Consider the following 22,799-nt stretch of genomic DNA (forward strand, 5'->3'; position numbering starts at 1 on the left):
CTACCATATCACGCTTTTAAAATATGTAATTTATATCCTGGCAACTTTCCAAGGTAGATGTAATTATATATCATTTCACAGGTCAAAAAGCTCTCTCTCAGGTTAAGAACTTGCCCCAAATCAGACAGCTGGCAACTGCAGAATCTGAATTCAAACCCTAGTCCTATCTAATTCCAAAGCTCATGCTTCTCTAAGAAGCTTAGAACCTATATAAGATCTATTATTCATCTTTGTATCATACTGTCTAGCACAGTGCCTATCACAGCAAACAAGGGAAAGTTAGTGTGAATAAAGGCACAAGATGTGCAAGCTCAGGTACATTTCACTTAATAATATGTAGTCCAGTGATTCAAACATGGAGTATATAAGGAGATTATGTGAGATCATTTTGAAAAGTGAGATTGAGGTGAGATCATGAAAACCTTTGATTTTCATGGTTAAAAGATTTTAAATATTTTCAATAATTGTGAATTCACTAAAGATTTTTGAGCATTGGAGGGGGAGCATCACAGTTGCGCCATAGGAATATTAATTTAATAGCAGTGGATATGATGAACTGGGGGCAAAGAGATTGAAGGTGGGGAGACCAGTTAGGTGTTTGTGACTATTTAAGTGAGAGGCCTGGATAATCCAGACTTTGGAATGGGATTACATAAATTGGAAAAGAGGGTATCTACTTTTATTTTTATTTATTTATTTTTTTTTTGAGACAGAGTCTCGCTCTGTCGCCAGGCTAGAGTGCTGTGGCTTGATCTTGGCTCACTGCAGCCTCTAACTCCCTTGTTCAAGCGGTTCTCCTGCCTCAGCCTCCTGAGTAGCTGGGATTACAGGCACATGCCATCATGCCCGGCTAATTTTTGTATTTTAGTAGAGATGGAGTTTCACTGTGTTGGCCAGGGTAGTCTCGATCTCCTGAACTCGTGATCTGCTAGCCTCAGCATCCCAAAGTGCTGGGATAACAGGCATGAGCCACTGCGCCTGGCCAAGGGGATCTACTTTTGACAAATATTTTGCTCTTAGGCTATATAATTTAGCAAGATTTTTTTTTCTTTTTTTTTTTTTTTGTGGAGACGGAGTCTTGCTCTGTCACCCAAACTGGAGTGCAGTGGTTAAATCTTGACTCACTGCAACCTCCGTCTCCTGGGTTCAAGCAATTCTCTTGCCTCAGTCTCTTGAGTAGCTGGGACTACAGGTGTGTGCCACCACGCCTGGCTAATTTTTTGTATTTTCAGTAGAAATGGGATTTCACCGTGTTAGCCAGGATGGTCTCAATCTCCTGACTTCATGATCTGCCCGCCTTGGCCTCCCAAAGTGCTGGGATTACAGGTGTGAGCCACCATGCCCGGCCAGCAAGATCTTGATATGATGAAGAGAGAGAAGGAAAACTCGGTTATCATTTTTAAATGTAAAGTCTGAAGGACTGAGAGAATGGTATTGCCAGCCACAGGGAAAAAGTCAAGTGGTGGAGGTTTTTTTCTTCAGGTTTAGGGGAAAATGAATGATTTTGGGGAATGTTGAGTTAAAGGTACAAAGGAGATCATTAGCAGGGCCTGGAAATGCATGATTGGACTTTGGAGAGAGGTCAAAGATTGATATAAAAAACAGAGGCACATATATAGGAAACCAGCAAAACAAAACACAAACCAACCAACAAACAAAACGGTCACCATCTTGAGGTCAGCCTGTATATGAATGGCACAGTGCACATGAAGTGTGGTGTTAGATGTTAGTTCCTTACTGGGATTGCTTCTCTATTCCTCGTGACAGCTGGGTCTAGGGATAGAGATGCTGTACCATACTGTTTTTTCCATCTGGTCTAGAAATACTGGGTGAGCTCCCTGGGGACATTTGTTAAGAATTAATAACTGAATCCAAGAGTGTTGAATCCTATTTTTCCTTCTCCATGTCAGCTTCCCCTCCTTTACATTGTCATTCTTTCACTTCTTTTCACCCTTCCCTAGATTTTGCATTCTCATACTTATTGCTTGCAGTAAAAGTGTTTGATGGTACGGTGTGAGAGCAAAATAGAATGGATTATAAGGTTTGGATATTGGGCAGGAAGATGAAAACAATACATGATAATAATTTGTGTTTCTGTAAGAAAGAGTCTAGTAATTTCCTAAACTTGAATGGTACTTTGTATCTCTGATAACTGAATAGCATTCGTAGTATTTAGCTGCATTAAGCAAGACACATGAAAAAGCTGCGCTCGTCAGCATCGTACAAAACATGATAACCCTTTTTAGAACATATTTGCCTTGCCAGAATAATAGCACACTGTTAGAGAGACAAACATAAGAAATATTTTTTGGCATAAGAGGTGGATTCTTTATCTGTCTTGAGTCTACCTTTGTGCTTTTTCTTTTTGATATTATATAAATAACACAGATGTCTTGCTTTAAATGTTGCCTTAAATGTAGTGATGAATTTGACTATTGAGAAGTCTTTGATGTTTTTCTACTCTGAAATTTGCTCTATGCTTTTTTATTTTTTTCAAAAACAATCCTTTTACAAACCTAATCCTGAAATGCTTTGTTTCCTCTTTGATGCATAAGAGCATGCTCATTGGAAGCATATTGTGTGTGAAGATTGTCACTTGTTCAATTTTGTGCACTGATGGTGAGCAGAAAATCTTTTTAGTCTCCTTCTTTGTAAAAAATGATTTATACAACACCCCTCTAAAAATTCAGTGTTAACAGTAAAATTAGTTCTAGAGCTATTACAATGAAGAATGAGAGAAAACCTACCATGTTAAAAATGAATAATGCATTTATTTTAATCTTTGGCTTCACCCCCCCTCAACCCCCGCCAACCCGCTTCCTTTTTGGCTACTGAAAGGGATGCAGTAAAATTCCCCAAAAGTGTTAATTTTTTTCTGGAGCTGCTGCAGTGGCATGTCAAAAAAAATTTTGAAAAGAACATTCACTTTCGTATAACAGCTTTGGAATACATAATAGGATATATTAGTGTGCTTTTAAAAGGAGGACGGGTAGATCGTGAATTACATAAAAGAAGTATATGAACTTCTTTATTGTTGTTCATGGTTAAACCAAAATTGTTTGCATGCGAACAGATTTAATTGTTTACAAAATCTGCATAACACTATCAACAGCAATGGGATCATGAGGGAGGGAGATATCTGAGCTTTTGGGCTTGTGAAAGACTGATTATTATTCATAGATATTCCCCTAATAAATAGCTTTCCCCAAATATAATCTGAAAAAATATATAACCATGAAGACCATTACTTATAGACAAAACTATTCTGTCAATTCTATGGTATTTTGAATTGCAGGTTGATATGGATCATGAGGGTAACAAGACTCTTTAGAAAATGAATAAAGTTCTACAGAGTATTTGAGAGTCAGTGATAGAGTAACTAGATATCTCTTTTTAAAGAAATTACACTTCTTAACAATTTGATTTACTATACAAGGGAATTTTTCTACCATTGATTTTCTCCTCTTATTTCACGTGATTATATGAAAAGAATAGTGGTAAAAGAAAAACTTTAGACAAATTAAATTTAACAGTTAATTTGAGCAAAGAATGAGTTGCATTATAATTGTGCAGCCCTCAGAACCAGAAGAGGTTCAGAGGGTTCTGCTCTGAGACATGGGCAGCCTGCATTTATGGACAGAACACAGAAGTGAGGTACAGGAACAGCCTGATTTATTTTAATTAGGCATTTGCCTTATTTGAACATGGTCTGATAGTTGGCTGCTTGTGATAGACTGAAGCTCAGCTGCTGTGATTGGCTGAGACTCAGATATTTATTACAAAAGTATACTTCTAATTAGCTTTCCTGGGTTTATGTACTAATTTGGGTTGTAGTTCTTTACATAGGACTCAAAGTATGGAGGCAGCCTTGGGGCAAATGTAGTTTAATTTATCAGTAGGAAAGATATAGCCATCCTTTTGTTTGTTTGTTCCTAGGTACCTCAGCTATAGTGGCTTGAGTTTATTATACTCTTCAGTTCATGATACAATCAACAAACATCATGACTGCCTTACTCTCTGTTTTAAAATCTTGTTATTTTAACCATTATACTTAGTATTCACTTTCATTCCCAATTCCTCTTACAGGTTTCTACCCTACAGTAGGTTGGGTATGTGTGAGTCTTTAACAATGTATAGAGTTGTATTGTTTAGGGGTGTACCTAACTGTTGCAGTACTAATCTCTAGTCTCACACACTTTGAAACTATCCTCCGTGTGTCCTCCAGAGGGATCTTTCTAAAAAATATAAATCTGATCATGTCAGTCAACCACTTAAGATTCTTGGGAGGCTTTTCCTTTCATTAGAAGATCTTCCCTGAATTAAATCCCTTTCTGTTCTTCCTGTCTCCCATCAAACTTTCCACCTTCCTCCCTAAACTGCTAAATGTTTGCTGAATAACCCATGATGTTTCATGACCCCAGCCTCTGCAGTCTTGCCTCTGTATGAGACTGTCCGCAGTCTCATATCTCCGTTTATTCTATCTAGAAGGTAGTTTTTGCCTTTTAGGACACCACTCAAGATCTCATGTTCTTTGCTATAAAGCCTTCTCCAGACCTCTGTGGGCATGATTGCTCTGTGTCTTTTGCCTTTGTGTCTTCACTGTGTCCGAAATTGAATTTTATCTTAACTCTTGTAATACTTTTTTTGGTTTCCATATTTTCATCTCTCTCCTAAACTTCAAAGAGGCAGGGAAGTTTTGGTTTCCATGTTTCATCTGTCTCCTAAACTTCAAAGAGGCAGGGAAGTTCTCTTAGTCAACTTTTATCTCAAGTAGTATTTCCCAATTCCCAATAAATATTAGTCTTTGGGATTCAGAAATGAGAAGTAGTAATTCTTGAGAATTTCTGGGAATTCCTGAAATTGTAAGTTGTTTTAAAAATACTTTCGGCCGGGCACAGTGACCCATGCCTGTAATCCCAGCACTCTGAGAGGCCAAGGCAGGCAGATCATCTGAGGTCAGGAGTTCAAGACCAGCCTGGCCAACATGGTGAAACCCTGTCTCTACTAAAACATACAAAAATTAGCCAGGCGTGGTGGCAGGCACCTGCAATCCCGGCTACTTGGGAGGCTGAGGCAGGAGAATCGCTTGAACCTGGGAGGCAGAGGTTGCAGTCAGCCGAGATTGCGCCACTGAACTCCAGCCTGGGTGACAGAGCGAGAGTCTGTCTCAAAAAAAACAAAACAACAACAACAAAAACTTTCAATAGTTTTTATATGCTTTGCTCATTATTTTAAATATCTAACATTTTGTTTAATATATGAGAAATATTAAGTTTAATAATAGTTATAGAGAACTGTAGCCTGTAGTGAATATTCAGACACTAGAAAACACCAGTCAAAAGTGATTGGGTAGTATTTGAATTACATAACATTCAGATCTCCTAGCAAAGCTAGCAGTACCTCAAAGAATTATATGTCAAACTTGTCAATGTAAGGGCTTACTTTGCTTCCCAAACTTGTCATTTCTTGGAACACCACTCAGTGGATTTGCATAAAGTATATTATGCGTGTAAACTTGTTAATGTTTATTTTACTTGCAAGAGTTCTTCACTGTTAGCAGTGTGCAATGCCATGAATACTCACATGTAACTGCAACAGCCACAATAAGACTAACTGATTAAATGTGACAACTTCTCTCCTATTTTCACCTTCCTTGGTTACTAGAACCTCAGTGTTCTACTCCGTGTGTCAGTATTTCCTGCTCTTGCTTTCAACTTGACATCAGTATATTCCTTTGAACCAGTAATGTCTCTATGTTATTAAGCTTCAATCCTCACAAGAGAATTATAGTACTTTTCCTGGTTCTGGTTTTCCCTATTTATTTATTTATGTCCATGAATAAGTTCTTCAGTGGTGATTTCTGAGATTTTGGTGCACCCACCACTTGAGCAGTGTACACTGTACCAAGTGTGTAGTCTTATATCCCTCACCCACCTCCCACCCTTTCCCCGAGTTCCCAAAGTCCATTGTATCATTCTTAGGTCTTTGTTTCCTCATAGCTTAGCTCCCACTTATGAATGAGAACATATGCTGTCTGGTTTTTCATTCCTGAGTTACTTCACTTAAAATAATGGTCTCCAACTCCATTCAAGTTGCTGCGAATGCCATTATTTTGTTCCTTTTTATAGCTGAGTAATATTCCATGGTATATATATTTACCATATTTTCTTTATCCACTCGTTGACTGATGGGCATTTGGGCTGATTCCATATTTTTTTCAACTGCAAATTGCACTGCTATAAACATCAGTGTGCAAGTATCTTTTTTGTATAATGACTTCTTTTCCTCTGGGTAGATACCCAGGAGTGGAACTGATGGATCACATGGTGGAGCTACTTTTAGTTCTTTAAGGAATCTTCATACTGTTTTCCATGATGGTTGTACTAGTTTACATTCCCACCAACAGTGTAAAAGTGTTCCCTTTTCACCACATCCATACCACCATCTATTATTTTTTTGATGTTTTGATTATGGCCATTCTTGCAGGAGTAAGGTGGTATTGCATTGTGGTTTTGATTTGTATTTCCCTGGTCATTAGTGATGTTGAAAATTTTTTCATATGTTTGTTGGCCATGTGTATATCTTCTTTTGAGAATTGTCTGTTTATGTCCTCAGCCCACTTTTTGATGGGATTGTTTGTTTTTTTTCCTGCTGATTTGCTTGAGTTCCTTGTAAATTTTGGATATTAGTCCTTTGTTGGATGTATAGATTGTGAAGACTGTCTCCCACTCTGTGGGTTGTCACTTTTCTCTGTTGATTATTTCTTTTGCTGTGCAGAAGCTTTTTGGTTTAATTAAGTCCCATCTATTTATATTTGTTTTGTTGTGCTTGCTTTTGGGTTCTTGGTCACGAAGGCTTTGCCTACACCAATGTCTACAAGGGTTTTTCCAATGTGTCTCCTAAAATTTTTATGGTTTCAGATGTTAGATAGAAGTCTTTGATCCATCTTGAGCTTATTTTTGCATAAGGTGAGAGACGAGGATCCAGTTTTATTCTCCTACATGTGGCTAGCCAATTATCCTGGCACCATTTGTTGAATAAGATGTCCTTTCCCCTATTTATGTTTTGGTTTGATTTGTTGAAGATCAGTTGACTGTAAGTATTTGGATTTATTTCTGGGTTCTCTATTCTGTTCCATTGACTTGTATGCCTATTTATATACCAGTACCATGCTGTTTTGGTGACTATTGCCTTTTAGTATAGTTTAAGGTTGGGTAATGTGATGCCTCCAGATATGTTCTTTTTCCTTAGTCCTGCTTTGGTTATGTGGGTTCTTTTTTGGTTCCACATGAATTTTAAGATTTTCGTTTAGTTCCGTGAAGACTGATGGTGGTATTTTGATGGGAATTGCATTGAATTTGTAGATTGCTATTGGCCGTATGGTCATTTTCACAATATTGATTCTACCCAACCATGACCATGGAATGTGTTTCCTTTTGTTTGTGTTGTCTATGATTTCTTTCAGCAGTGTTTTGTAGTTTTCCTTGTAGAGGTCTTTCACCTCCTTGGTTAGATATATTCCTAACTATTTTTATTTTATTTTTTTTGGGCAGCTATTGTAAAAGGCGTTGAGTTCTTGATTTGATTCTGAGCTTGGAAACTGTTGGTGTATAGCAGGGCTTCTGACTTGTGTACATTAATTTTGTATCCAGAAACTTTGCTGTATTCATTTACCAGTTCTAGGAGCTTTCTGGATGAGTCTTAAGGTTTTCTAGGTATACAATCATGTCATCAGCAAACAGTGACAGTTTGACTTCCTCTTTACCAATTTGGATCCCCTTTATTTCTTTCTTTTATCTGATTGCTCTGGCTATGACTTCCAATACTATGTTAAATAGAAGTGTTGAGAGTGGGCATCCTTGTTGTGTTCCAGTTCTTAACAGGAATGCTTTCAACTTTTTCCTATTCAGTATAATGTTGGTTGTGGTTTGTCATAGATGGCTTTCGTTACTTTGAGGTATGTCCCTTTTATGCCAATTTTGCTGAGGGTTTCAATCATAAAGTGATGTTGGAATTTATCACATGCTTTTTCTGTGTCTATTGAGATGATCATGTGATTTTTGTTTTTAATTCTGTTTATGTGTTGTGTCACATTTCTTTACTTGTGTATGTTAAACCATCCCTGCATCCCTCGTATGAAACCCACTTGATTATGGTGGATTATCTTTTTGATATGCTTTTGGATTTAGTGTGTTAGTATTTTGTTACAGATTTTTGCATCTATATTCATCAGGGTTATTGGTCTGTAGTTTTCTTTTTTTGTTATGTCCTTTTCTGGTTTTGGTGTTAGGGTGATACTGGCTTCATAGAATGATTTAGGGAGGATTCCCTCTTTTTCTCTCTTTTGGAATAATGTCAGTAGTATTGATACCAATTCTTTGAATGTCTGATTGGTCCTGGACTTTTTTTTTTTTTGGTAACTTTTTAATTTGCATTTCAATCTCACTGCTTGTTAATGGTTTCTTCAGAGTTTCTACTTCTTCTTGGTTTAATCTAGGAGGGCTGTATATTTCCAGGAATTTATCCATGTCCGCTAGGTGTTCTAGTTTATATGCATGAAGGTGTTCATAGTAGCCTTGAATGATCTTTTTTATTTCTGTGGTATCAGTTGTAATATCTCCCATTTCATTTCTAATTGAGCTTATTTGGATCTTCTCTCTTCTTGATTAATCTTGCTAATGGTCTATTAATTTTATTTATCTTTTCAAAGAACCAGCTTTTTGTCTCATTTATGTTTTATATTTTTTGTTTTGTTTTGTTTCCATTTCATTTAGTTCTGCTCTGACCTTGGTTATTTCCTTCCTTCTGCTAGATTTGGTTTGGTTGGTTCTCGTTTCTCTAGCTCCTTAAGGTATGACCTTAGATTGTCTGTTTGTGCTCCTTCAGACTTTCTGATGTAGGCATTTAATGCTATGAACTTTCCTCTTAACACTGCCTTTGCTGTATCTCAGAGGTTTTGATAGGTTGTGTCACTGTTATCATTCAGTTCAAAGAACTGTTAAATTTCCATCTTGATTTCATTATTGACACAGTGATCGTTCAGGAGCAGGTTATTTGATTTCCATGTATTTGCATGGTTTTGAGGGTTCCTTTTGGAGTTGATTTTCAATTTTATTTCACTGTGGTTTCAGAGAGTACTTGCTATAATTTCAGTTTTCTTAAATTTGTTGAGACTTGTTTTGTGGTCTATCATATGGCCCGTCTTGGAGAATGTTCCATGTGCTGATGAATAGAATGTATATTTTGCAGTTGTTGCATAGAATGTTCTGTAAATATCTGTTAAGTCTGTTTGTTGTAGGGTATAGTTTAAGTCCATTGTTTATTTGTTGACTTTTTGTCTTAATGGTTTGTCTAGTGCTGTCAGTGGAGTACTTCGAAGTCTGCCACTATTATTGACTTGCTGTCTACCTCATTTCTTAGGTCTAGTCGTAATGGTTTTATAAATTTGGGATCTCCAGTGTTAGATGTGTATAAATTTTGGATTGTGATGCTTTCCTGTTGGACTAGTTCTTTTGTCAATATATAATGTCCCTTTTTGTGTGTTTTTTTTTTAACTGCTGTTGCAATATAAGAATATATATCGAATATAAGAATATATATTAGTTACTCCTGCTCACTTTTGGTGTCCGTTTGCATGGAATATCTTTTTCTACCCCTTTACCTTAAGTTTATGTGAGTCCTTATGTGTCAGGTGAGTCTCTTGAAGACAGCAGATACTTTATTGTTGACTTCTTATCCATTCTGAAATTCTGTATCTTTTATGTGGAATATTTAGGCCATTTACATTCAATGTTAGTATCGAGATGTGAGGTACTGTTTTATTCATCATGCTATTTGTTGCCTGAATACCTGGGTTTTTTTTTTCAATTGTATTATTGTTTTATAGGTCCCGTGAGATTTATGCTTTAAGGAGATTCTGTTTTGGTGTATTTTGAGGATTTGTTTCAAGATTTAGAGCTCCTTTGAGCACTTCTTTTAGTATTTGTTTTTCTGAAAGGGATTGTATCTTTCTGTCATTTATGAAGCTTACTTTTGCTGGATGCAAAATTCTTGGCTGTTAATTGTTTTGATTAAGGAGGCTAAAGATAGAACCCCAGTCTCTTCTAGCTTATAGAGTTTCTACTGAGAAATCTACTGTTAATCTGATAGGTTTTCCTTTATAGATTACCTGATGCTTTTGCCTCACAGCGCTTAAGATTCTTTTCTTTGTCTTGACTTTAGATAACCTGATGACTATATACCTATGTGATGATATTTTTGTGATGAATTTCCCAGGTGTTCTTTGAGCTTCCTGTATTTAGATGTCCAGATCTCTAGAAAGGCTGGGGAAATTTTTCTCAATTATTCTATCAAATATGTTTTCCAGACTTTTAGATTTCTCTTCTTCCTTGGGAACACCAATTATTCATAGGCTTGGTAACATAATCCCAAAATTACTGGAGGCTTTGTTCCTTTTTAAAAATTCTTTTCTCTCTGTCTTTGTTGGATTGGGTTAAATCAAAAGCCTTGTCTTGGTCAGGCACGGTGACTCATGCCTGTAATCCCAGCACTCTGGGAGACCAAGATGGGCGGATCACGAGGTCAGGAGAAAAAAATTAACCAGGCGTGGTGGTGGCTACTCCGGAGGCTGAGTCAGGAGAATGGCGTGAACCCGGGAGGCGGCGCTTGCAGTGAGTTGAGATCACACCACTGCACTCCAGCATGGGAACAGAGCAAGACTCCATCTCAAAAACAAACAAACAAACAAACAAACAAAAATTGTCTTTGAGCTCTGAAGTTTTTTTCTACTTGGTCAATTCTGTTGCTGATTCTTTCCAGTGCATTTTGCATTTCTGTAAGCGTGTCCTTCATTTACAGAAGTTTTTGACCGGTTTTTGTTTATGCTATTTATTTTATTGGAGATTTTCCCATTCATATCCTGTATCATTTTTAAATTTGTTTTAGTTGGACATCATCGTTCTCTGGTGCCTCCTTAATTAGCTTAATAATTGACCTTCTGAAATCTTTTTCTGGCATTTCAGAGATTTATTCTTGGTTTGGATCCATTGCTGGTGAGCTAGTGTGATCTTTTGGGGGTGTTAAAGAACTTTGCTTTGCCATATTACCAGAATTGTTTTTCTGGGTAGGCTATGTCAGAGGGAGGATCTGGGACTCAGGGGCTGCTGTTCAGATTTTTTTGTCCCACAGGGTGCTCCCTTGATGTGGTGCTCTCCCCCTTCCCCTAGTGATGGGGATTCCTGAGAGCCAAACTGCAGTGATTGTTATTTCTCTTTTGGATCTAGTCTCCTAGCAGAGCTACCAGGCTCTGGGCTGCTACTGGGGAGTGTCTACGAAGAGTCATGTGATGTGATCTGTCTTCAAGTCTCTTAGCTGTGAATACCGGCACCTGCTGTGGTGGGTGTAGCAGGGGAGTGAAGTGGACTCTGGGGGGGTCCTTGGTTGTATTTTTGTTAAGTACACTGGTTTTGTGTTGGTTGTCCTCCAAAAGCCAGGAGGTGGTGCTTTCAAGAGCTCTTCAGCTGCAGTAGTATAGGTAGGATACAAGCTTGCTCTAGGGTCTGGGAGTGAGTGGGGCCATAGAGCTCCTAAGAGATTATGTCCTTTTTCTTAGCTACCAGCGTGGGTACAGAAAGACCATCAGGTTGGGGCAGATATAGGCGTGTATGAGCTCAGACTCCTTGGGCATGGCTTGCTGTGGCTGCTGTGGGGGATGGGAGTTTGGTTCCCAGGCCAATGGAGTTATGTTCCCAGGGGGATTATGGCTGCCTCTGCTGCTCACACAGGTTGCCAGGGAAGTGGAGGAAGGCTGGCAGCCACAGGCCTCCCCCGCAACTCACAGCCTGAAAGGCCAGTCTCACTCACACTGTGCCCCCCCAAATAGCACCGAGTTTATTTTCAGGCAGCCGTTGAGCAGAGTGGAGAACTTGCCTCAGGCTACAAGCCTCCCAGCTGAGAAAGCGAGTAGACTTACAGTTCCTCTGCAGTCCCAGAGCCTGCAGTGGCAAACCACCTCCTTCAAAGGGTCTGTGCATTCCATTGGCTTTCCTGATATGTTCCTATGGTAGTTCTTGGAGCAAAAGTTCACAGTATGAGTCTCCACACGCTGCTCTGTACGTCCGAGTGGGAGCTGCAAGTTAGTCCTACCTCCTGTCTACCATTTTTTCTCCTGGTTTTCTCTATTTCTTCACTGATTTTTCTTGGGATTTGGAAAAACATAAATTTTCTGAGAAATGCTGGAAACGAATTATTACATGGAAACATTAATCCCCAGTGCCTAGCATAGTGGATATTCAATCTAATATTTTGAACTATTTTCTTAAGTGAATGTATCTTTATAGCCCTAAGGCTTCTAATATAGTATCTGGTACACAGAGATTCTTAAGATACTTTAATGTTTGAATGTATGGTTCTTTTGAATCAAAGTGACACAATAAAATAGGGCATCAGAGCTTAGATTTGGTAATTAATACCATAAGTGCCAGGTTAGCTTACATTATTTTGGTCACTTGGGAGCATGTACCCTTTATTCAGCTAAAATCTTATGAGGAAACCCGTAAGGTGAATGAAACTTACCAAAGACTTCTTTTATAGCACTCTATACAGGTTTCTTTTGTGTTTGTACCTATGACCTTTAATTAATTAATTACTGTTACCATTATTTGCTTGATGTGTGTATTCTTAGCTAGACTGAGCTTTCTGAGAGCAGGGACTATTTCTATCATATTACAGGTGTGATACCAGAAAGTGCTAGTCAACCACAGTGCATGTGTGTAATAGAAAGCTTAATAAATATTTATTGTATGCATAACTGAATGCAGATATCAATCTGAATGAAGCAGAACACCTCAAAATGTGACTCTGCTTTACCCCAAATCTCTGAAGGGTTCTGAAGAACATAGTTTGAAAACCACGACAGTATTCTTTGATACATACTGCATAATTTTGTCACATAGTTTTGCAAAAGACTTTTTGTTCCTATGACTGATAGTGAAGTATTACCCCAGTTTGAAACATATGCCCATTAGCTTGTCTGGGTTGCCAACATCATCTTTCATTATAAGAGATAGTACATTATTAAAATTGTTATTACCAATATTACTTGCTTCTTTGTGACACCTTTAGAAAAAAATTTCACTCCTTCAAGTTTACTAAATAATATTTTTTCTCAAATAACTCAAGGATATCATAATGTAATGTTCTAAATTTTCAAGGTTAAAAGCAATTTCTTATTTAGATTTTTAGTATCTCCTCCTTCATTAGTAGAAGTAGATCCATGAAATGGAATAGTAGACATATTTTAATACTTGTAATGCTTTAATAAGTATTAATGCTTATATCCTAGTTTTATCATGATGATCAGGTGTAGGGCAAGGCCAGAAAACTTAATTAGGAAGAGTTGAACTGGAGGGGGTGAGGGAGTATGAGGCAGAAAATGGCATCTAAACTTCTGAATAAAAATTTTAATAATTCTCTGAACATGTTCTGGTTAGGAGTTTTCTTAAATGGTGTTAAATATTCCCGCCAAAGGAAACCTAATCAACATAGTGATTTTCTGCATTTTGATGATTTTCAGGATTTCAAGTGGTCTGAATAAAACAATAGCAACAACAACTCAGTTTAGCTCTAGCACTGAGGTTTTAGAGCTTGGAAATATGCACGTGGAGAGTAGCTACTCATTCAGAATCTGTGGTCATTTTCATGTTATGGAGATCTAAAACTTATGCTTAGAATTAAAAACATAGATGTCTCCCATTAGTGCAGATTTTTATGGTAAGTCAAACAAAAAGAAAATAGAAAGAGCATGTTATTGAATTTCTCTTGTACCTTTCATTTTTGCTATATGAATTATTTGATTTTTATTATATTCTTCTGATTTCTTCTACTTGTGAGAAACTTGAGTTAGGATTTATATTTGTGGCTGATTTAGAGTATACTGAACTAGCTGAGAAGAATTTTCCCTTATGTCTTTGTCAAAAACAAAGAAAACTATCAATCCTAAACTTGACATTAACATAGTCTTCACTAAAAAAGAGCAATCAAGCAAATTTAGTCTTTTCATACAAAATTAATTCTATCCCTTGGGTCACTTAACATAATTGGGGTATTTCTGCTTGGGATTATAAAATGCATCTAACTAGTTTGTAGGGATAAAAATGGAAGACAAAAATAGCTATCACATATTTGTTAAAAACGTAGAATTAATGATGTGTTTTGTGCATTGGAAATTGGTTTAGATGATAGAGAATTCAGTTTGCTTTGCAGCTATATGTATAAAATAAAGACTATAGCAAGAGGATGGAACTTTCAAGTTACTAAGAGATTAAATGTAAGAGAAAAGAGTTTATGAAAATAAATAACTAATAGCTAAATAATAAGGTCAGCCAGGTAGGCTTTGTGGCCTGCTTCAGGGAAGAAAGGGGAGAGTAGGTGAGAGAGAGAGAGAGAGAGAGAGAGATTTTCTTGCTTCTGCTGTTTTCTCAAATGCCAAGATGCCATATTTTGAGGTAGCATGTTTTGAATCCCATCAATTTCAAGAAAAGGAAAGATAAATATAACTGAAATGACTGAAAATTCTTAGATCATAAGGAATAAACATAAAACAATTGTATTTTTCCAATTTCGGTTACCACTGTTATCTAATGAAATCTCCATTCCTGCGGAATAACATGCTCCCTAATGACATCTAAATCTAATTCTATAATTTTTCACTTTCTGTTATTAAAACAGTCACATTCCAGCTATTAAGACTTAGTCGTTGTCATTTTGTTTAAATAAACCCACAGAGAGGTATATAAATCATAAGTTTACAGTGCAGCAGGACAACCCCTCAGACACCGAGTTAAAGAAGGAGGGTCTTTATTCAGCCAGGAGCTTCCTCAAGACTCACGTCTCCAACAACCGAGCTCCCCAAGTGAGCAATTCCTGTCCCTTTTAAGGGCTCACAACTCATAAGGGGGTCTACCTGAGAGGGTCGTGATCGATTGAGCAAGCAGGATGTACGTGACTAGGGGCTGCATGTACTGGTAATTAGAACGGTACAAAACAGGACAGGGATTTTCACAGTGCTTTTCATACAATATCTGTAATCTTTAGATAACATAGCTGATTAGGTCAGGGGTCAATCTTTAACTACCAGGCCCAGGGTGTGGCACCGGGCTGTCTGCTTGTGGATTTCATTTCTGCCTTTTAGGTTTTACTTCTTCTTTCTTTGGAGGCAGAAACTGGGCATAAGACAATATGAGGGGTGCTCACCTCCCTATTCCCCCTCTTTGAGAATCTCACTCAATAGTGGGAGTTCTCACTTTCATTCTTACTACCCATGTCTTCTTGCAAGACAGATCGATAGTGATTCATATAGTACACTTGTGCTGAAGCATTTTGGTGAACTAAGGTAGCGATGAAGCTTTTTATCATTTGAAGAAGTACAGGTAGCAAACAAGGGAGCAGTAAGCAGGTTCCTATTACTATTATAACTCCTATCATAAGAGCTTTAAATCCTCCTAGTGCTGGGAACCATTTTCCAAACATGGCCGCAGGATCAAATCCATGCCACACTTGCATGGACACATGTGCCAGTTTTGTCATATCTCTAACTATTTCTTCAACTACTTGCCCTTGATCATCTATGTGTAGACAGCAATTAGCAAGGTTAATTTTCCCACAGACCCCTCCTTCAGCTGCTAGAAAGTGGTCAAGAGCCAATCTATTTTGACAGATAGCATTTCTCATCTGAGTTTCTTGCCAGGCCAGAATAGTCAAGGCTCTGCCGTTTTTATTAGTGATTATTTCTAAGACAGCTTGTAACTGTATGACTTGGTTGATCATGTAAAAGGGGGTCCGGTGTCCCCATGAGCTGTCTTGTGCCCAAGTAGCAGGCCCATAATATTGTATGATTCTCTCATGGGGCCATTCATCATCTTTCCAATTTCCTATAGCTATGCTTCTCTTTTCACGGGAAGCATAGACAGGGAAGCCCAGGAGTTCACCTGTTTTTATGGGCAGTAGGAAGAAAGATGGTTTAATGGTGCCAATAACACAACTACCTGCCCACTGGTCAGGTAATTTGGTGAAAGCTGCGTGCCCATGTATCCAGTACAATCCAGTGGGGGCTGTACAGTCCCGGTGGGACTCCAGGTCGGTCCACACAGTTTGCGACTTTGGGAATTTACTAAATGGATTCCTCTCTGTGTGATTTAAACTCCACCAAGTGACTGTTTTTGTGATACCATTATACAGTTTCTGTCCCAGACAACTAAGTCGTCCTACGGGGTGAGTGAATTCTTTTCCTTCTCTAGCTATGCAATATTGTTCAATAATTGAGGCTTTTAGGACTCAGAAATTATCAGGGTGATTCTTTTGAGCCGGGAATTCATCAGGAACTGGGTCTGTAGGTACTAACTCTTGGGCTTCCCATGGCCATTGATCTCCTATTACAATTCCGCCACATACATAACGTGAAATGACATTGAGAGACTGGGCTACTTGCTCGGCTAATTGCAAAAAGAAATTTCTTGTTTTTCCTGGAATTTCTGGTACTGGCACATTTAGTTCATCATAGAAAGTTTGAAACACTGGCTCAGGAGAGTGTTTGTAAACGTCTCCTCGAACCAAGATATTTACTCGAGGATCCAGTCCAGCCCCGTCAATTCCTATGGTCACACGCTCCCCTTTTTTCCAGCAAGGATCAAGGGGATTGATTATTACTAGCTCTAAGGGGTTACATTGTCCCTTAGTACAGGAAGGGCCATTTTTTCCTTTCTGAAGGTGTACTGGATCCTTTTCATTTTTTATCCAAGTGGCCAAAATGACACAGGACCAGTATGCACATTCATTTCCACACAGTCCTAATTCATGACAAATGTACTGATTTTTGGTCATATAGCCTTTTTCCCAACTAAAAGAGCCACATCCCCTTCCTAACTTGTTGCTATTAATGACAGCACAAGCATCAAATTTCAAGATTATGTGTTTGGGCACCCGTTTTTCTTCTGTTCTGGCTAATACTTTACTTGTATCATTTATGAGTCCCCACCAGTCTTCAGTCCTTAATCTTATTTCAAAAACTGTGGACATGGGAGGCTCAGAGGGGTCATAACACACATCTGGCCGGTTGTTTCCTTGGTTACATACCTTGTACTGAGTGTCATTATATAAACATATTACTTTTAAAGTTCCTAGACATTCATAGTAACTATAGAACAGAAAGATTGTTTTAACTTGTTGCCCTACCTCAGTAACCTGATGTATACACTGAGAACAGTCCTCCATGTGGGGAAAATCAGTGAAAGTTTTTACTATACAAGTCCAAATTATAAGGAAAATGAGTCCCATGATGATTCTCCTCATGCTTCGGCTGTGCGTAGACCAGTCAGCTTCCGCGTGTGACTGGAGCAGGGCTTGTCGTCCTCCTCAGAGTCACTTTGCAGGGGTTGTCCAGGCTCGGTTTTGCCTCCCAGGTTTCAGCGGCTGCAGGTTTCACACGGCTGTGGTGGATCCAGACTGGGATTCCTTCTACCTTTACAGCCGTGGGGGTTGTCAGGTTGACAGTCTGAGGTCCTTTCCACCGTGGCCACAAAGGGACTACGTTCCAGTCCTTGATCCACATGCAATCACCTGGAGAGAAAGAGTGAACTGGGGAGAATAAGCTGATGGGACTCCTCTCATTTGCCCAAGTTGAAATTGTTTGTGTAATTTTTCCTAAAGCCTGTAGCTGTAGCTTTAATTCAATTTCACCTAACTCTCGGGGATTGCCTGGAAGCTCCCGTAGTATAGGAGGAGGCCTATGATACAGTATTTCAAATATCCTGTTTTCTTAGAAGGAGTGCCTCTAATTTTAAACAATACCATAGGAAGGGCCTGTATCCACTTTAATCCTGTTTTCTGACATACTTTCCCTAAACTATTTTTGATAGTCCGATTCATTCGCTCCACCTTTCCGGAACTCTGAGGTCGGTAGGCGGCATGTAGCTTCCAAGTGATTCCTAATGCCTTTGCTGTCTTCTGTACCAAGTCAGCCACAAACGCCAGCCCGTTATCTGAGCCAATTCGTAAGGGCAGTCCAAACCTAGGAATAAGATCTCAGAGAAGCACACGGGTTACCTTGTAGGCCTTTTCAGTTCGTGTTGGAGAAGACTCCACCCATCCAGAGTAAGTACACACAAGAACCAAGAACCAGCAAATACTTGTTACCTCCACATTTCGGCATTTCTGTGAAATCCACCTGAAGATCCTCAAAAGGAGCCGCTCCATAAGCTTGTATGCTGGGTGGAACAGTGGGGCCTTGCCTCGCATTGTGCCGTCGGCAAGTAACGCACTGTTATGCTGCTGCTTGGCAAGGGTTGGCAAGTGTGAGACGTAGAAGTACCGGCCTAACTATTTTTCAAGTGATTCTTGACCTAGATGAGTGTGGTTTCGTGCATGACCAATACGGTTGTGGCTCCCAGCATCTGTGGCACAGCTACCCTCCCATCTGGCAGTCTGATCCATCCTCCTTTTATTACTTGCCCCCATTCTGTGTGGAAGAAGTCTTTTTTTCCCTTAGAATAGGTAGGTACAGGGTCAGGTGTTTGAGGGAGTAAGGGGATTGCTACCAGTGCCTGGTAAGGGGTAGATGCTACTTTTTGAGTTTCTGAATCAGCTCGAGAGAGTTTCCTAAGGCCACTGAGGTGGAGGCTCGCTGGTGTCCCCTGCAGTACATGACTGCCACCTTCTGAGGTTTCCACACTGCCTCTAATAATTGTAGAATTACTCGTTGATATTTTATGTTCTTTTCCCCAGAGTTTAACAGGCCCTTTTCCTTATATAATGCTCCATGCACTTGGAGGGTTAGAAAGGCATCTCGAGAGTCAGTGTAGATGTTTACAGTCTTACCTTCACTGAGTTCTAGAGTCCGAGTTAAAGCAATGAGCTCAGCCTTCTGGGCTGAAGTGCCCTGTCTGTGGCAATGGTTTGGCTTCAATGACAGCATCCAAAGTTACCACCGCATATCCTGCACATCTTTCTCCTTGTGGGTTGATGATGTTACTCCTGTCCACATATAACTCCCAGTCTACTGATGCCCGTGGCTGGTCCTGAAGGTCAGGTCTGCTAGAATAGACTGAGTCCAATGCCTCTACACAGTTATGCTCGACCGGGCTTTCTGATACTGGGAACAGGGTGGCGGGATTTAGGGTGTTACAGACTTCAGTAGTTATGTGGGGATTTTCACATAGCAAGATTTGGTACTTGGTTAATCTAGCATTTGTTAGCCAATGATGTCCTTTGGTATTCATCAAAGTTACCATAGCAAGGGGGGCTTTTATATTCAGGTTTTGCCCAAGCGTTAGTTTATCTGCTTCTTGTGCTAACAGGGCTGTTGCTGCCAGGGCCATTAGACATGGTGGCCAGCTTTTGGAAACCCCATCTAGTTGTTTTGAGAGATAGACCACTGGCTTTGGTCAGGGCCCCACAGTCTGGGTTAAAACTCCAACTGCCATTTTTTATCTTTTTGACACGTAGAGTATAGAGGGCTTTGTCAAATCTGATAGTCCTAGGGCTGGGTCTGACATAAGTTTTTCCTTTAACTTACAAAAGGCTTGCTGTTGTAGAGGCCCCCATTCAAAAGGCTCCCGGTTGTCCCTCTTCGTAACCCCGTACAGAGGTTTGGATAGTACTGCAAAGTTCGGAATCCATAATCTGCAGAACCCCACAGTTCCTAGGAATTCCCTTACTTGCCTTCTGGTTCTAGATTCTGGTAGGCTGCAGATGACCTGCTTTCTTTCTGACCCCAGGCTGCACTCCCCTTTCCAAATAGTGAATCCCAGGTAGTGTACCTGCTGTCCGCAGATCTGAGCTTTCTTCTTGGACACCTTATACCCACAGTCCTCCAGGTGCAGAAGCAGGGCATCTGTCCCTTTTGTGCACCCAACTGCCATGGAGTGTCCCAGCAGAAGATCGTCCACATACAGGAGCAAGATGCAGCCTAGGTCTTTAGCAGGAAACTTTTGCAGGTCTCGAGCCAGGGCCTCCCCGAAGATAATAGGGGGGTTCTTGAACCCTTAGGTAAGCCGGGTCTAAGTGTACTGAGTAGTGACACCTGACTCTGGATCTTCCCACTGAAAGGCAAACACCTTCTGGCTCTCAGAAGCTAGTCTGATGCTAAAGAAGGCATCTTTTAAGTCCAGACAGGTAAACCAGCTGTCCTCAGCCGGGAGCAGCCCTAACAATGTGTAAGGGTTAGGAACTGTTGCGTGCCAAGTCATTGTAGCTTGGTTGACCAAGCGCAAGTCCTGTACTGGCTGGTAGTCCTTGGTCCTTGGTTAGGGACAGGCAGGAGAGGGGTGTTCCATGGAGACTGGCAAGGAACTATAATTCCATAGGCTTTCAAGCACCTGTGATGAACCTGGATTCCTTTGAAAACTTCTCTGGGAATCGGATACTGCTTTTGTCTGATTGGTTGGGCCCCAGGCTTAACTTCTATGAGTACAGGGGCTTGGCTGACCGCCAGTCCTGGAGGATTATTATCTGCCCATACTTGAGGCCATCGCTTAGCTAGAGCTAGTTTTATCTCTTGGCCTGACTTGGTAAGAAAAAGTCTCCATTTTTCTTCCTGGGGGACCATAAGGGCCATGATAACTCCTGTTCCCAGTTAACTGTAGCTGTAAAGAGCCTTGTTTTGTAAAGGAGATTGTGGCTGTCAGCTTGCTAAGCAAGTCTCTTTCCAGCAAGGGCAAGGGACAGTCAGGCATGTACAAAAACTGGTGAACTATCTCATGTCCCCCACCGAGCAGGTCTGTGGTAGACAGAAAGCCTGCTTAGTGGAAACTCCTGTTGCTCTGATTATATCAAGGTTTTTTTGGACAAGTGGGAGACCGGGGTGGTCACTACTGAATGTTCAGCACTAGTATCAACCAAAAACTTAATGTCCTTTCCCCCAGTTGTAATCCTGACTGTGGGCTCCTTGGGGCGCTTGAGCCCACTCCCCTTCTGTCCAATAGCCCTTCAGCCAGATTGAACAAAGCTCCCTCATCTTTATCTGAGGTCTTTTGTTCCAAATCACCTTGCTTTTCCTTCAGCTGGGGACACTTATCTTTCCAATGTCCTATTTCCTTACAATAGGCGCATTGGTTACATTGCCAGCATGGGCGACTAGACTGGGTATTCTTCTTGGAACCCCTCTTTCCCTCTCCTTTTGGGGGAATTCCCCTAATGACCGTGGCCAGTAAGTCGGCATTTTGCCTAGGCGTTCACCTTCCTTACAGCTTTCTCTGTGGCTTGTTGCATCTCTATTCACAAACACTTGATTGGCTATTTCCAGTAACTGTAAGGTATTCATACCTGCAAACCCAGCCTGTTACTGCAATTTTCTCCTGATGTCTTTCGTGCTTTGACTAAGGCCATGTTAATCATGCACTGATTTTCAGGGCTATCTGGATCAAAAGGAGTGTACATACGGTAAGCCTCACACAGTCTTTCATAGAATTGCCCTGGAGCCCAGCAACACACTTCAAGTTTTTCTTGGTTCTTCTTTCTGTGAACTTTGGGAATGAAACCCAGTTGAGTGTTTTTTACTTCTACACCTATGGGAGGGGAGGAGAACAGATATCTTGTTCTACACAAAGACTGCATTCTGCAAAATGTGACCACATCATGGTTCTAATCCTTTTTTCGTGTCTCTCAAAAGATCCCTTGTATCTTCATATCTCCTAAAGACTGCAACTCTGGAGTGGATGAATTATATTCCAGTATATAGGACTTTAGTGGTCATGGCACTATGTTTGTAAATTCTGTGCCTTTTGGTAACTTGAAGGCAGCAAAATATCAACCAATATCTCATATAATCTTTTTAAATATTCAAGAAACTATGGTGAGTAATGAAATTAGTAAACCTAAGTCATTATTGATAACATGGTTGTCAAATACAACATAATTATTAAAGTATTTCTGAAATAAAAGAGGAAATAATAACAATATAGCATTAAAATTCTACCTTGTTTATAAAAAATCCTTGGGTTAAAAGTGGGAAAAGATGCAAGTTATACTTTGTTAAAGATGGACATAATTACAATATAATTATTGACATCAGTAAGAAATGTAGGTTTAATGTATTTGCAAAAAGTAAAGGACTATTAGGAATAAAATGTTAAGGAAAATAACTACAAAGGAATAAAGAAATGAAGAATGCTTGATCAAGAAAACAGAAAAGAGAGAAGAGGAGGGAAAAGAATAGGAAAGGAGAATAAAAACATTACATAAAATTTAGCGGCAGGAATAATAACACATGTTAGTGAATTAAAAGACAAAGCCGCTCAGATTATAAAACAAAAAAGCAAACTGTAGCTATAGGCCACTATCAAGAGATAAAGCCAAGATAAAATGACAGAAATAGAAGGAAAATAAGTGGATAGGCAAAACTCTAATAGTTAAGTTAAACAAAAGGAGAACAGAGGTAGTAATATTAATAACAAAATGTAATTGAAGGTGAAGAGCAATATATGGAACAAAGTCCATTTAAAAAATAATAAAAAATTTAATTCATAAAGGTGATGTGCCATTCTTTTGCTTAACTGAAAAGCATAAACAGACCAATATTGTTCTGAAATTGAAGCAGTAATAAATAGCCACCAACCAAAACCCAGGATCAGACAGTTTCACATCTGAATTCTACCAGAGATACAAAGAAGAGCTGGTACTATTCCTATTGAAACTATTCCGAAAAATTGAAAAGGAGGGACTCCTCCCTACCTCATTCTATGAGGCCAGCATCATCCTGATACCAAAACCTGGCAGAGATACAACAAGAAAAGAAAACTTCAGGCCAG

General features: G+C 39.5%; 1 protein-coding gene across 3 annotated transcripts in view; it reads left to right on the forward strand.

The window, feature by feature from the left end:
* Positions 1-22,799, forward strand: part of ANKS1B (ankyrin repeat and sterile alpha motif domain containing 1B) — a 1,315,261-nt gene that overhangs the window by 143,403 nt on the left and 1,149,059 nt on the right. The window lies entirely within an intron of this gene.

The sequence above is a fragment of the Mandrillus leucophaeus genome, unplaced genomic scaffold (assembly GCF_000951045.1).
Source record: "Mandrillus leucophaeus isolate KB7577 unplaced genomic scaffold, Mleu.le_1.0 Scaffold408, whole genome shotgun sequence".
Classification (NCBI taxonomy): Eukaryota; Metazoa; Chordata; class Mammalia; order Primates; family Cercopithecidae; genus Mandrillus; species Mandrillus leucophaeus.